This window comes from Anoplophora glabripennis, unplaced genomic scaffold (genome assembly GCF_000390285.2).
Source record: "Anoplophora glabripennis isolate ALB-LARVAE unplaced genomic scaffold, Agla_2.0 scaffold271, whole genome shotgun sequence".
Lineage (NCBI taxonomy): Eukaryota > Metazoa > Arthropoda > Insecta > Coleoptera > Cerambycidae > Anoplophora > Anoplophora glabripennis.
The window spans coordinates 495,003-507,749 of record NW_019416359.1 but is presented as its reverse complement, the minus strand read 5'-3'; positions in this window follow the sequence as shown (position 1 = coordinate 507,749).

Genomic DNA, 12,747 nt, shown 5'->3' with positions numbered 1-12,747 from the left:
TTACAGACTTCGTCAAGAAGTGGAAGTGGGGACTCGCTCTATGTTGATTTTACTCAGTGAAAACTACAACAAAAGTTTCAGTGTTGACCACACAGGCACTGGTTAAACGGCAATTTATCGTCGCGGGGACCATTAGCGAGCCGCGGTCGCATGTAAATTCGCAGTAAATTAAATTTATTCTTATAATTATTTTTATTATGGGAATAAATTAGCGCCGCGACAAGTTCCTACCTGCGGGAAGGCCGCAATTATTAGTTGTGCTGTGTATTGTACCGATAGAAGAGACTTGCGAAATGAATGTTTTTTTCTTTTTCGTTACTTTTGCCTTTCAGTATTCGTACAGGGTGTAATTAAAATGCTTGGCCAAGCTTTATGGTGGATTCCTAACAGCAACTCATAAAAAGTTCTTATTGTTGTATTCCAAGTCCCAAGTGTATTTTAAATTTCACTCAACTTTCGAATCTGCCAAAAGCAGCTGCCGAAGCTCGGAGAATATCTAGTCGACCATCCCTATTAAGCTGAAAAATGCGTCGAAGGAAAAAAAATCTAAGGAAGATAGTTTTTTCATATGGCGCATAAACTGCGAAGTTAACCTAAACATTTTTAAAAGTCGAAAAATGGTTTTTCGCTAATAAAAAAAACTTGAACTCCAATCGAAAAAAGTTAAATGGGAATGTTGTAGTTATTAAAAAAACCTATCGATTCATAGTTTTAAATATATCGACTGCTATATTACTTCTCGAAATATATCGAAAAAACCGTCAAAAATCGATTTTTTTTTTGTTTTTGCTGTATTTCTTGCAAATTAAGATTCCGAAACTTGTTATTTGCTGTAAATATAGCCCTCGGCAAGCAAAAAAACGCCATTTTTTTAAATTAAAAAATATTAAAGATTTTTCGAGCTATATCAATTTTTTTGAAAAAAGGTCATCTCGACAATCGACTCTTCTTGCTCGACGAATAGTCGTAGAGAAACGAATCAGGGCTAATTTTTTTCCTTAAGAGTTGTACTAACTTTCATGGTAAAAAAGCGTGATAACAATTTTATTCATTTCAAGTGTCCAAAAATGACTGAAAAAAAGTAAAAATTTTTTGGTCGCGTTTTTCTTGAATATCTTTTTCGATTTTCATTTCTCGATAATGTCTATTACAGGAATCGATTGCTGGCATTTTTACGCGAATTTTTTTAAAAACAACGTTGCTCTACGATCTTCTGGAGCCAAGATTTTCTTTTAATATTTCTTCTGGTATTAACGGTTCCTCAGTATACACTGGAATTTATATTTTTTGTTATAAATAATTATTAAAATGTTAACAAGAGGTGAGAGAATTTTAGACTAAAAAATGTCTTGTGGTTACTGGGATTTTGGCGTAAATTGAGGTCTTACCCAAAATAGACGAAAAATAAATATATGCACATGTATTTGGAAAGTTTTTGTAGTGTCGGATGCTTCAAATTTTACCTATGTTTCCAATGCATGCCAAGAAGTCACCTGTAGAGCTCGAAGCAGGCACACAGACAGCGCAGTACATATCCAGGGACATCGAGTCTCGAGGAAGTCCTACAGTTCAGAGAAATTGGTCACCGGCCACCAAACATATACGAAGAAATGCGAAGAAGTTAAAACTAAAAACCACCTCCGTCGATGGAATACCGTCGTCTCATGTAAGAAAGGCAGACATCCTTCTCTTCCAAAAATGTCCGAAATTCGACAATTCAGTGGGAAAATTACGAAGCCATCAAGCGGCCGATTGAACGTCGACTATGGTCATTCGCAAAATCATTAATCAGGACCAAGTTCCCGCCCAGCACCAGTTGCACGACTCATAGTTTTCATTATCGCTTCGTTATAAACAGTTTATTGTATGTAAACAAATCACTATTATACATAAATAATGTCCAGTTAGAATTGTATGCAGGGTGTCCCGAAATTAGTGCAACCAAATTTGGTCACAGATTCTTAAGACAAATTTAGGGGACTCGTATTTTTTTTGCCAAGTGTCCCCCTCATTCGAAGTTACAAACCAAATTTTTTTGGTTCCAAAGACAATGGGCCCAGGAAAAAGTGTCTTAAGAGGGTTCCCCGCCAAAAAGCGTAGCACTATCAGATTCCACATGTCATAAAACCTCTGTGTACCAAATTTAGTGATTCTCGTAAAACAGGGTTCTGAGATATGAAAAAGACTATTCTTAAGGGCGGATTACAGAGGGTTGCAAGGGGGCACTTGGCAAAGATAAAAAATACGGGTCTCCTAAATTTATTTTAAGAATCTATGACCAAACTGTGGTCGAGCGGTTTAAAGTGTCAGTACTTGAATCAATGGATGCCACTGGCGTGTTTGAATCCCGTATTCGGAAGACTGTAGATCAGCTATATTCATAGAAGGGAATTAGTCATTCTCTCTGCGGGTATGGTAGGGTGGAAAAACATTGACAATGTGGGATTGGTACCGGTAGGCGTTTGATCATACTCCTAATTAATGAGATTTTCCAGATTTCCCAACGTAAGTCGTTCCTGGACACCAAAAGCGACCTTCTCTCTTTCTTGCACAAGCCTGTCTGAGTTATGGGCTAATCCTTGCGATCAGAGTGATGGGTAGAGATATTATTTTATTTAATACAAATTGTTATAAATTGAGAGCTAATGCTCAGATCTAGATCATATATCTAACGTCCAAATCGCAGAGGCTTGAGTACAGTCCTTCGGCCCATACACAAGTGCTCAGTAACCTAAAAGCAAAGGCAAAGACACAAAACAATGCAAAAAGGCTCAGTGGAAAGTGCCATCGAGGTGTGAAGTGAGTTGCAGACAACAGAGCTACTCTCTAATCACCACGTATCAAGTTACAAGCTTTAGGTGAAAAATCAGAAATGGAAAGAGGCAGACCAGTGAGAGGCTTTAATAACGTGCATTCCCAGAGTACGATACGCTGTTAAAAGGAATCCACAGTAACCCAATTCCTGGAAGTCGAAACTCCATCGCCAAAAGAACCAATGGAGAGAACGGAATGCGACAGTATCATTATTTTTCGTTACTTCTGCTTTTCAGTATACTTACAGGGTCTAACTAAAATGTTTATTCAAGCTTCAATGGCGGATTTTACGTAATAAATTAAAAAGGAACGTTCTTATCCACCTGTTTTATACTAGTTAAAGAAAATATGTTTTATTTATAATCACAAGGAAATCACTATTCATTTAAATTTGGTATGTAGCTTTAAGTCTTCGACTGTCCACATATGTATATGTCACAATTTCTTTACAAACAAGGGCGTAGTTCCGAGGGTTGACAACTAACTTACGTCCGCAATAATTTTTTCTTCCGAGATACCTTAAATTACATTATTATAGTAAGGCACTGAAGACTTTATAATAATGTGTTCTTATTTGCACTAGGATGTGAACCCTAAATGTTTTCCGCAAAATATTAATTTTGAACAGTCGAAAATGAGGTGTTTCTAATAAAATACAGGAATTTATTTAATTAATTTATCTAATACAATCGGTCATTGCAATTTGGTCAGGTATTTTAGATGCACCCTATACATATTTGTACAGGGTGTATCGTTTATGTTTAAAAAAAACTTGTGTGCAAGTTCCTCATGGAAAAATAATAGGGGTAGTTCATGTGAAGTTTTTTTCTTACACCCCCTGTTTCCGAGATACAGTGTGTTGAAGTTGTTACTTTCCAAATGGTTTTTCTTAATTATCTAAAAATCGGCTAAAGATAAAAATGTCAAAATTTGTACATGAGTAAACGTCAACTGTGCGTTAAGGATAATGTGCAAACGGTTCCTTTCTGAAAAGCAGTGTTGCCGATACAGGTAATTGGAGGGGTACAATCGAAAAAAAAAATGTTAAAAGTCAAAATTTATTACATTTCTGAACAGTTCTGTAAACTCTAAAGCAAACTACAAAAAAAAGGTATACTTGTTGAAATTCGGTAGCATGTACCATTTTCGAGAAAAATGAAGTTGCATAGAAGGAAATGGGGGACAATTTCAATATCTACTGTAGTATTTCGAGTTTGCACATTTATTTAATTGTGCAGCTGTTTTGTTCTGTATGTCTCCGAGCCTGTTTCCTAATATTTTTCTGTTTTTATCACTTTTTTAAGCATTCATGTCCATCATCAATCCAGTCCATTTAACAATTGTTTATTTTAGAAATTATAGTGTAGTAGTTTACAAAATCTAAAATTAGTAGGGTTTCTGATTTCTCGGCCTACTTTTTTCTCGGGATTCGTAAATTCTCGACTAGGAATTCCCGAGAATTCTCGAATTCTCGAGAATTTTCTAAAACTTAAAAAAGTCATAATTTTGATATTGCAATGCGAAATATAAACATGCTATTATACTTAACAATCATCATTAACATTTACTATTTATTCAGTATTTTTATTAATTACTTATATGTTTCTACTTCTACTAACAAAACTAAATTAAACTTTGAGTATCTTCTTCTTAAAAACCCTTAACTTGTTTTTTTATTAAACACTTTCATTATACTTATGTTTATTTCAATGTTTTTGAATCGGAGCTTTCTTCCAATAATTATTAATAATCATTAATCATGCAGTCTTTTAATTAAACAAATAGTAAATAAGGAATTTAACCGAAGAAATCTTAAAAAAAACAAGCTTTAATTTAAAGATACAGAAGCGTTCTTCCTATTAATTTATCATTTATAATCACAATCTTTTAATTAACAAAACAAAAATAAAATAATCAACTAAAGGAACAAGGAACTAAATATTTTCAGAATCAACATCAACATTAGGTATCTGCGTATAATAAAATTTCTACACAGACTTATAACAAGGTACATTAAAAAAATAAGAATTGTCAAAGTAAACTAAAGCCTTAAAAACTTAAAATAAATAAATCATGAGTTTGTAGAGAAACCACTTTAACCGCTCAGTTATTTGTCGAGAAACGAATTGGACGCATGAACGAAACGAACTCCAATCAAGAACTTAAGACGCGCGTGATTTTTAAATTTCTCGATTTCTCGACACTTTTTTCTCGTCTCGAGTAAGGCCAGATTTCCCGGGAATTCTCGCTTCGAGAAGTCTCGACCAGAAACCCTAAAAATTAGTTAATAATAGATGATTAATAACCATAATCTGTTCATCGATTTACTTTTTTAAATGTTAGTTTACAAGAAACTGAAACTTAAAATAAATTTATTTTTATTTTTTAGTTAATAAAATGTTTACAATTTAACTGTTTCATGTGATACGTAAGAAATTAAAATTATAGTCTTAAATGCAAATATTGTTGGTAAATAAATGTCTTCAGCTCATTCAACGGTAAGGTCCTCTTTCAATTTAATATTTTGTTAATGTACTTGTGCCGCTTTATGCGAACAAAAAAAAATGCAATTTAATTTTTCTCGAAAATGGTACATGCTACCGAATTTCGACAAGTATGCCTTTTTTGTAGTATCCTTTAGAGTTAACAGAACCGTTTAGAAATGTAATAAATTTAGACTTTTAACATATTTTTTCTTCGATTGTACCCCTTCAATTACCTGTATCGACACTGCATTTCAGAAAGAAACCGTTTGCACATTATTCTTAACGCACAGTTGATGTTTACTCATGTACAAATTTTGACATTTTTATCTTTAGCCNTTCTCGTCTCGAGTAAGGCCAGATTTCCCGGGAATTTTCGCTTCGAGAAGTCTCGACCAGAAACCCTAAAAATTAGTTAATAATAGATGATTAATAACCATAATCTGTTCATCGATTTACTTTTTTAAATGTTAGTTTACAAGAAACTGAAACTTAAGATAAATCATTTTTTTTTAGTTAATAAAATGTTTACAATTTAACTGTTTCATGTGATACGTAAGAAATTAAAATTATAGTTTTAAATGGAAATACTGTTGGTAGCTAAATGTCTTCAGCTCATTCAACGGTAAGGTCCTCTTTCAATTTAATATTTTGTTAATGTACTTGCGCCGCTTTATGTGAGCAAAAAAAAATGCAACTTCATTTTTCTCGAAAATGGTACATGCTACCGAATTTCGACAAGTATACCTTTTTTTGTAGTAAGATTTAATGTTTACAAACCCGTTTAGAAATGTAACAAATTTTGACTTTTAACTTTTTTTTTCGATTGTACCCCTCCCCCTTCAGAAAGAAACCGTTTGCACATTATTCTTAACGCACAGTTGATGTTTACTCATGTACAAATTTTGACATTTTTATCTTTAGCCGAATTAAAGATAATTAAGGAAAACCATTTGGAAAGTAACGACTTCAACACACTGTATCTCGAAAACAGGGCGTCTAAGAAAAAAAACTTTACACTACTCCTATCATTTTCTCTTGAGGTACTTGCTCACAAATCTTTTTGAAACGGGACATCCTGTATAATTGTCTACCTACCACTGGCGGAGCTATTGAAAAATACAGGAGTTGAGATTATCTAAACTCCGAGCGCAGCAAAGTATTATGAAAATACGATCACTTTTGATTCCTAATTATATTTAAAATGAAAAAGGAACCTTTTATTTTATTTAGAAAACAAGACAAATATTTGATAATTAATTTTGACAGTCAGTGTTTTAATATACACTTTTTAGTCTTTTTTTATTTACAGGATGTTGAAGGATATAAAATTTAGTAAAATGTCTGTTTGACTTATTCTAACCAGTATCGGAATTCCTGGGAGGTAGTGAGAACTCAAAATTTTCGACATCACGAGTATTTCAGAAATCGGAAAAGTGCTTTTAATTTCCAATGTCTTTTCTATGGAATAATTTCAGTTTATTACAAAAACGAATAATTTTCTATTAATTTATTTTTCGCAACTCGTATGAATTTAAAATATCTATTAACAAAAAAGGTACTGGAATTTCTGTTCGAAATACAATTTTAAATAAAAAATAACTATCAAAACCTCAAACAAGTCATTGGCGTAGAAATATTTTTTGAGATGTCCTCCCTCTGATAATTTAAAATGCTTACGCCAATGAATTTTTGTATTTTTGATTATTACATTGTATTTGAATTTCTGTTTTCTAATATTGAAAATAATTTGGGCTTGTGATACAATAATAATTTTTGATTCCACTACGCCTCAGGGAATTACAGTAGATGTCAAAAGTTTTATAATTTTTTCTATATATTCTGCAACATATAACATGTGTTGTATTTTCGTAAAGTAGCAGACAAAATATTATTTATATTAATTTTTTTTAGATAGTCTAAAAACTTTAAACATATTTAACCTCAATTGTCCCAAGACCAGTCGATTTTTGAACATTGTGCAAGAATAATGTGCAAGAATAAAAAGAAACAATGGCGGATCTTCTTTTTCCTAAAAAATGACACAGAAAGAGAAACATCCTGAAGAATAAAAATTATCTGAATTCTCTGAAAGGTAAACAACGAAACATCAAGCAGATTATCCCTGTTATGTATGTTAATCCTGTGTTATAAATTTCACGTTTATACACAGAACACTAATTGAAGGTATTATTATTTACAGCAAGATATATTACACATACGAGTTAATTACAACCATTGGCGAAGGTCAAATTCGCGCTTGTGTTCTCGACAGGTTTGAAATGTAATAATGTTGCAGTCGTATTAAGCCCGAAGACTAGAAAAAAAATAAAAAAACAAATCGAATATCAGCGCCAACTGACGCTCTGGATTATTTGAAATCGTAAAAATGTGATATAAAACTTTTATGTTATAAATTTTAAATGAAACTAAACATGAATATGTAATTTGATCTAAATCCGATATAATTCGTATATTTATATTTATTCTGCCTGTTATCATTCCTGTAAATTAACCTTGTGAAAATGATATCGGTCAAAAAACGTTCCCCAACGTGGACAAAACAAAATTATGCTTTTCGCGGTTTTGGTGATTTGGCATGGTCGCCCAGATCACATGATTTAACTGTCTCTAATTTTTTTTGTAAGGCTACAACACATGTGCGTGGTTGAACAACTTCCGTGCTGTTTGCCATATTACCAGTTTAGACTTCTTGACGTTTCGGGATATATATCGTTCTCCTCTTCAGAAAAATTTATAAAACTGGATATTAAGTCCTCTCGCCGGTATTTATATTTGCTGTGTGCACTAGTCTATGAATTTCTGGTGCACAGAACTAGGTATGTAAACACAGTTTTAAACATGTACCTATCTATATAGGTAATACAAAAAAGCTCGAACTAGTTAGATACCCTACATATTTATCAACGCTAACTTGGAAGCTGGTACTAAATAGTTTAAGCTTTAAAAAATGAACATAAAGTAAGTCTTCTTGAAACTATTTTTGTGAAACTTAAAACTGTTCCGGATTCTAATCATGCTTATTTTTCGATTAAAGTTGGTCTTACCTTTATTCATTCCATAACGTCTACTTATAGTAATAATGGGTGTGACCATTTACAATTATTTACGTGCCAAACCACTGAAATCATTAAGATAGTACGTGCGCCAATCATGTGTTATTTATGTTGTTCATGTGTTTGCAGCAAATGTCATAATGAAAATCAAAACGTAAAAAAATTCAGGATACGCATATATCTACTAGGTAAAGTATAAAGTAGCTGTTTCTTTCAACCTTGAAGAGAAGTAGCATTTAAAAACTGTCTAGACATTTTAGTGCACAAAAAGGTGGTCTGACTTATACAATGTTTGTACTTAGTACAAAATTCTATCAGCAATTAGGACGGAAAAAATCGGTCCTAAATTTAAAAACATTTATCACTTAATTTGAAAACAATGAAATTCCGTCGTAAAAAACGGGTGGCTGCTCAAACTCGTAACGTTACCGTGAATCAGAAACCGTATAATTTAATTAAGTACAGCTATTTAATCGCCAGAATCGAGGTTGAAAAACCTCGACAAAACTTCGTTTCGCTTTTTACAATCTGGAATAATTTCTTTGTATTTAAATACTACTGTTTTGAACATTTTTTAAATAACGACCTACTTTATATAGTTTAATATCGAACTGAGACTGCTTACCTAGTTTATACGAGAAGACCAATATTATTAATGTAATAATCAAGTTTACTGTCTTACTTCGGTCAAATTCTACTCTAATAAGGAATTGATTTATACAGAGTGGTAAAAAATAAGAAAAAAGTTCCAAGATATAGGGTGTTAAGGCAAATATGTTGACTAAAACAATTCAAATTTGGTACAGGGTATTACTTAATTCGTCTCCACAGCTTGAATATAACGATGATAAAAAATAAGATAATTCAGGAATGGAGATTCAGAGGCATCTGCATATTTTTCTGACTGAATTTTTTTCCAAAAAAGTAACACTTTTCGAAAGAGCAAGCTAAATTAAAAAAGGTACAGCTTCTTTCATATAGGACGTACATTATTCTAGAAAACAGAAAATTGTGTTGTCTTAATAAATGATTTATTATTACATTCGGAAAGACAATATCATGCTTTAAATTTTACAAAAAATATTGTTAGTTTACTACCGGGTGTTGTTATAAAAAAGTGTTTTCATAAATAAGCATATTTCAATTTTTGTTCAAATAAATTCATTAGTGTCAAAGTTAGTTAATATTATATAAATATATAATGCTAAGTATTATGGATCAATTCAAAAATGGCGGATGTGTATTTTATTTGACATGACTTGAAGCTTATCTCTATGCTAGGTTTATCCTAATCTTCCAGTTCCTTTTACTCGAATATTCACCAGATTTCATGAGCGATTCGGCAAAAATTTGGTAAAAATACTATAGTGCAGTCATTGAAGCTGAAAATCAGCTGTAACCTCCGAATTCTTTGAAACTGCATGGATTTGCATGAAAATTTAGAATACGGCTCATCTTAGTCTCAAGTTCAAAAGTGACATAAGCCCGATTGACGTATTTTGCTTTTTGGGGGTAAAATCTACCCCTAAGTGAAAAAAATTGAAAAAATTAAGTTTTAAGCATTTTATTGATATAAATCTTGTTCAAGTTAAAAGATTAAATAATGTTCCATGTTCTCGAACATGTTTTATGATATATTTGATCTTATCCACCCTTTATTTAACCCTTAAAAACTACCCCCATGCAAAAATAATGATAAAAAAATATTTTTTAAAGATTTGGAATGATTAAATCGTGCAATTATTTAAAATAAAAGTTACCTTATAGGTAATAAAAGAATTTTTCCTTTTCAACCCCTAAAAACCACCCCTGTATTGACAAAAATGATAAAAAGATTACTTTTTAAAAGATTGGAGTGCTTTAACGGTGCGATGGTTTAAAATAAAAATTCCCTCCTTGCTTATGAAAGAATTTGTATCTCACAACACTTTTCAACCCTTATAAATCACCCCTTTGCTAAAAAAATGATGAAAAATTACATTTTAAATCTTGGAATGCTATAATTGTGCAATAATTTAAAATAAAAATTCCCTTATATTGTTTACGAAAGAATATTTTACTTTTGCCATTTTGAACTCTTATAAACTATCCTTTTACCAACATTTTGCTAAAAAAATTAGAAAGCCTATTTTGCTCCGAAAAAATGTCATTGGCTTTTTTATAATAACTCGGTTAATTTTGAAGCTATAGTATCCTACAAAAAAGCATTTTAAAGATAATTTCAAGAGCTGTAAGATCGTTTGCATATAAAACCTTTTAAGTCCTTCGTTTTTTTTAAGGGAAAGGATCGAAGGACTCGAGACAGGTTGTCTTTTCACTAAAATGGATACTTCAAGCGGCGATATCTCCTTTATTTTTATGCTATAGGAATAAAAAACAAGCAAAATATTTGTTGAAAAAAAGTTACATTTTTGTTGTCTATCATTTTTTATGTATCTTTCATAGTTTCAGAGTTATTATATAATTAAGGCATTTTTTTTGGATAATGAAAAATACGTTTTCAACTTTTACCGTACATTATTTAAAAATTCACATTCTAAACCGGTCGAACTTCAGGATCGTATGAAAAACACTAAAACAAAACTAAATGTAAAGGGTCTACGATTAATTTTAATTCTGATGGAAATGGTACAACGTTTACTGCTCATTTTTCCTTAAAAAAATATGAGAAACTCATCTGTTTTTGACGATAACTCCTTCAATTTTGCTCTAATTAACTTTTATAAGTACTCAATTTGAAGGTCTTTTTGAGTACTACAAAAAACTCCTGGAGCGTTATACACGTAAAATTAATCCTTTTTCCATTATATTTGACGTTGAATACATCGATTCGAGTATTCCCCCCAAAACAAGTCCTCTTCCACTAACCATATTTCGCTTTGTATAGGACGTACAACACTTTTTAAAAAACGATTTTCTTTATTTATAAGCAATATTTTTGTTTAATACACTTTTTTAAATAAAATGCGTAGTTTTTGAGTAATTCGCGAAAAATACTTTGAAAAAGTGTTTTTTTTTCACGTTTTCAATTGTGAATAAATTAAAAACTATTGATTTCTCGAAAAAAATCTTCGAATATTATTTGCTCAAAATTTGATTCCAGCGTTATTTTTGAAAAAAAAATTTCCACCCCCCGAGAAGGGGTGTCAACCCCCAACAGGGTAGAAGCGTCAATCGGCGCTATGTCACTAATGTTCATTGACCTTTTCTCTAACTATCTGCCAAATTTCAAGTCGATTGGTTCAGTTTCAAAGAATTCGGAGGTGAAAAGCTTCAATGACTGTACTACTATTGACTCAGAAAGACTTATCTAGATAAATGTTCCCACAACAGAGTAGAAGAGTAACTAACTATTGGAGGAATAACTATGGAATTATCATGGAATAAAAACCTCTTTTAAAATTACATTTTGCAATTTTATATAAAATAAATCTTGTGGCATTACTGCATGTAAAAAGAAGAAAAAGACGATTGGGATGTCTGAATCATAATAGCAATCAATAAATAAACAACGAATTGGCGAGAAGCACAAATTAATATGGAAACCAAAAATATGTAATATTTCGTAACGAAAATTACGATATCCCCGAATTTCTTCCCTTGAATTATCTCATTTATCATCACCATAATCAAATCGTGTAGACTATTTAAGTAATATCCTCTACCACATTTTAATTGATTTGGTCAAGCTTCCTGGAAGATATAAATAAAAAGTTTTTTTACGCAAATTTTAACATCCTGTATCTAGGGAACGAAACACATCCGGACTATATTCAGGAAAACTTTTTTTTTCTTTTTTTGAGTAGTTTATGTTTCTACAATTATTTACATCTTCTTTTAAAACCCCGTATAAGCGATAAGCACGAAATACGAAATAAATAAATAAACGTATGGTTTTCATTGAATCCGTACACACACAACAGACGATAACGGTGCCTACATTCCTGTATTGTTACTAGTAAGAAAGTCATGTTTCTTAGAATTCGATCTTCTAGTGGTGTGAAAATGACTCAAACTTGGAATGCCGTCGCCGGTATTATTACTGTGACGAAACGCCGTCATTAAATAACACAATTAGGGTTTAGTTAGGTCGAGTATTTTAAAACTGGACGTAAATTCGAAGGATGAGGTCATTTTATTAGAAAGTGATGAGTAATATAAAATATTGCATTGTTTCTTATTTTACTTTGTAGTTTTAGTACCTACATGTTTTTAATATTTGTCAAAAGTATACAAAAAGGGAATAACTGGAGGAAACAAAGCCATACAGTTATTTATGTGACGTCACAAGATTTAATTCTCGATGAATTAGTGTTATTGTTACTTCAGAATAAAGCCTTAGGTAATATAACGGTGCTCCAGTCGAATTAAAG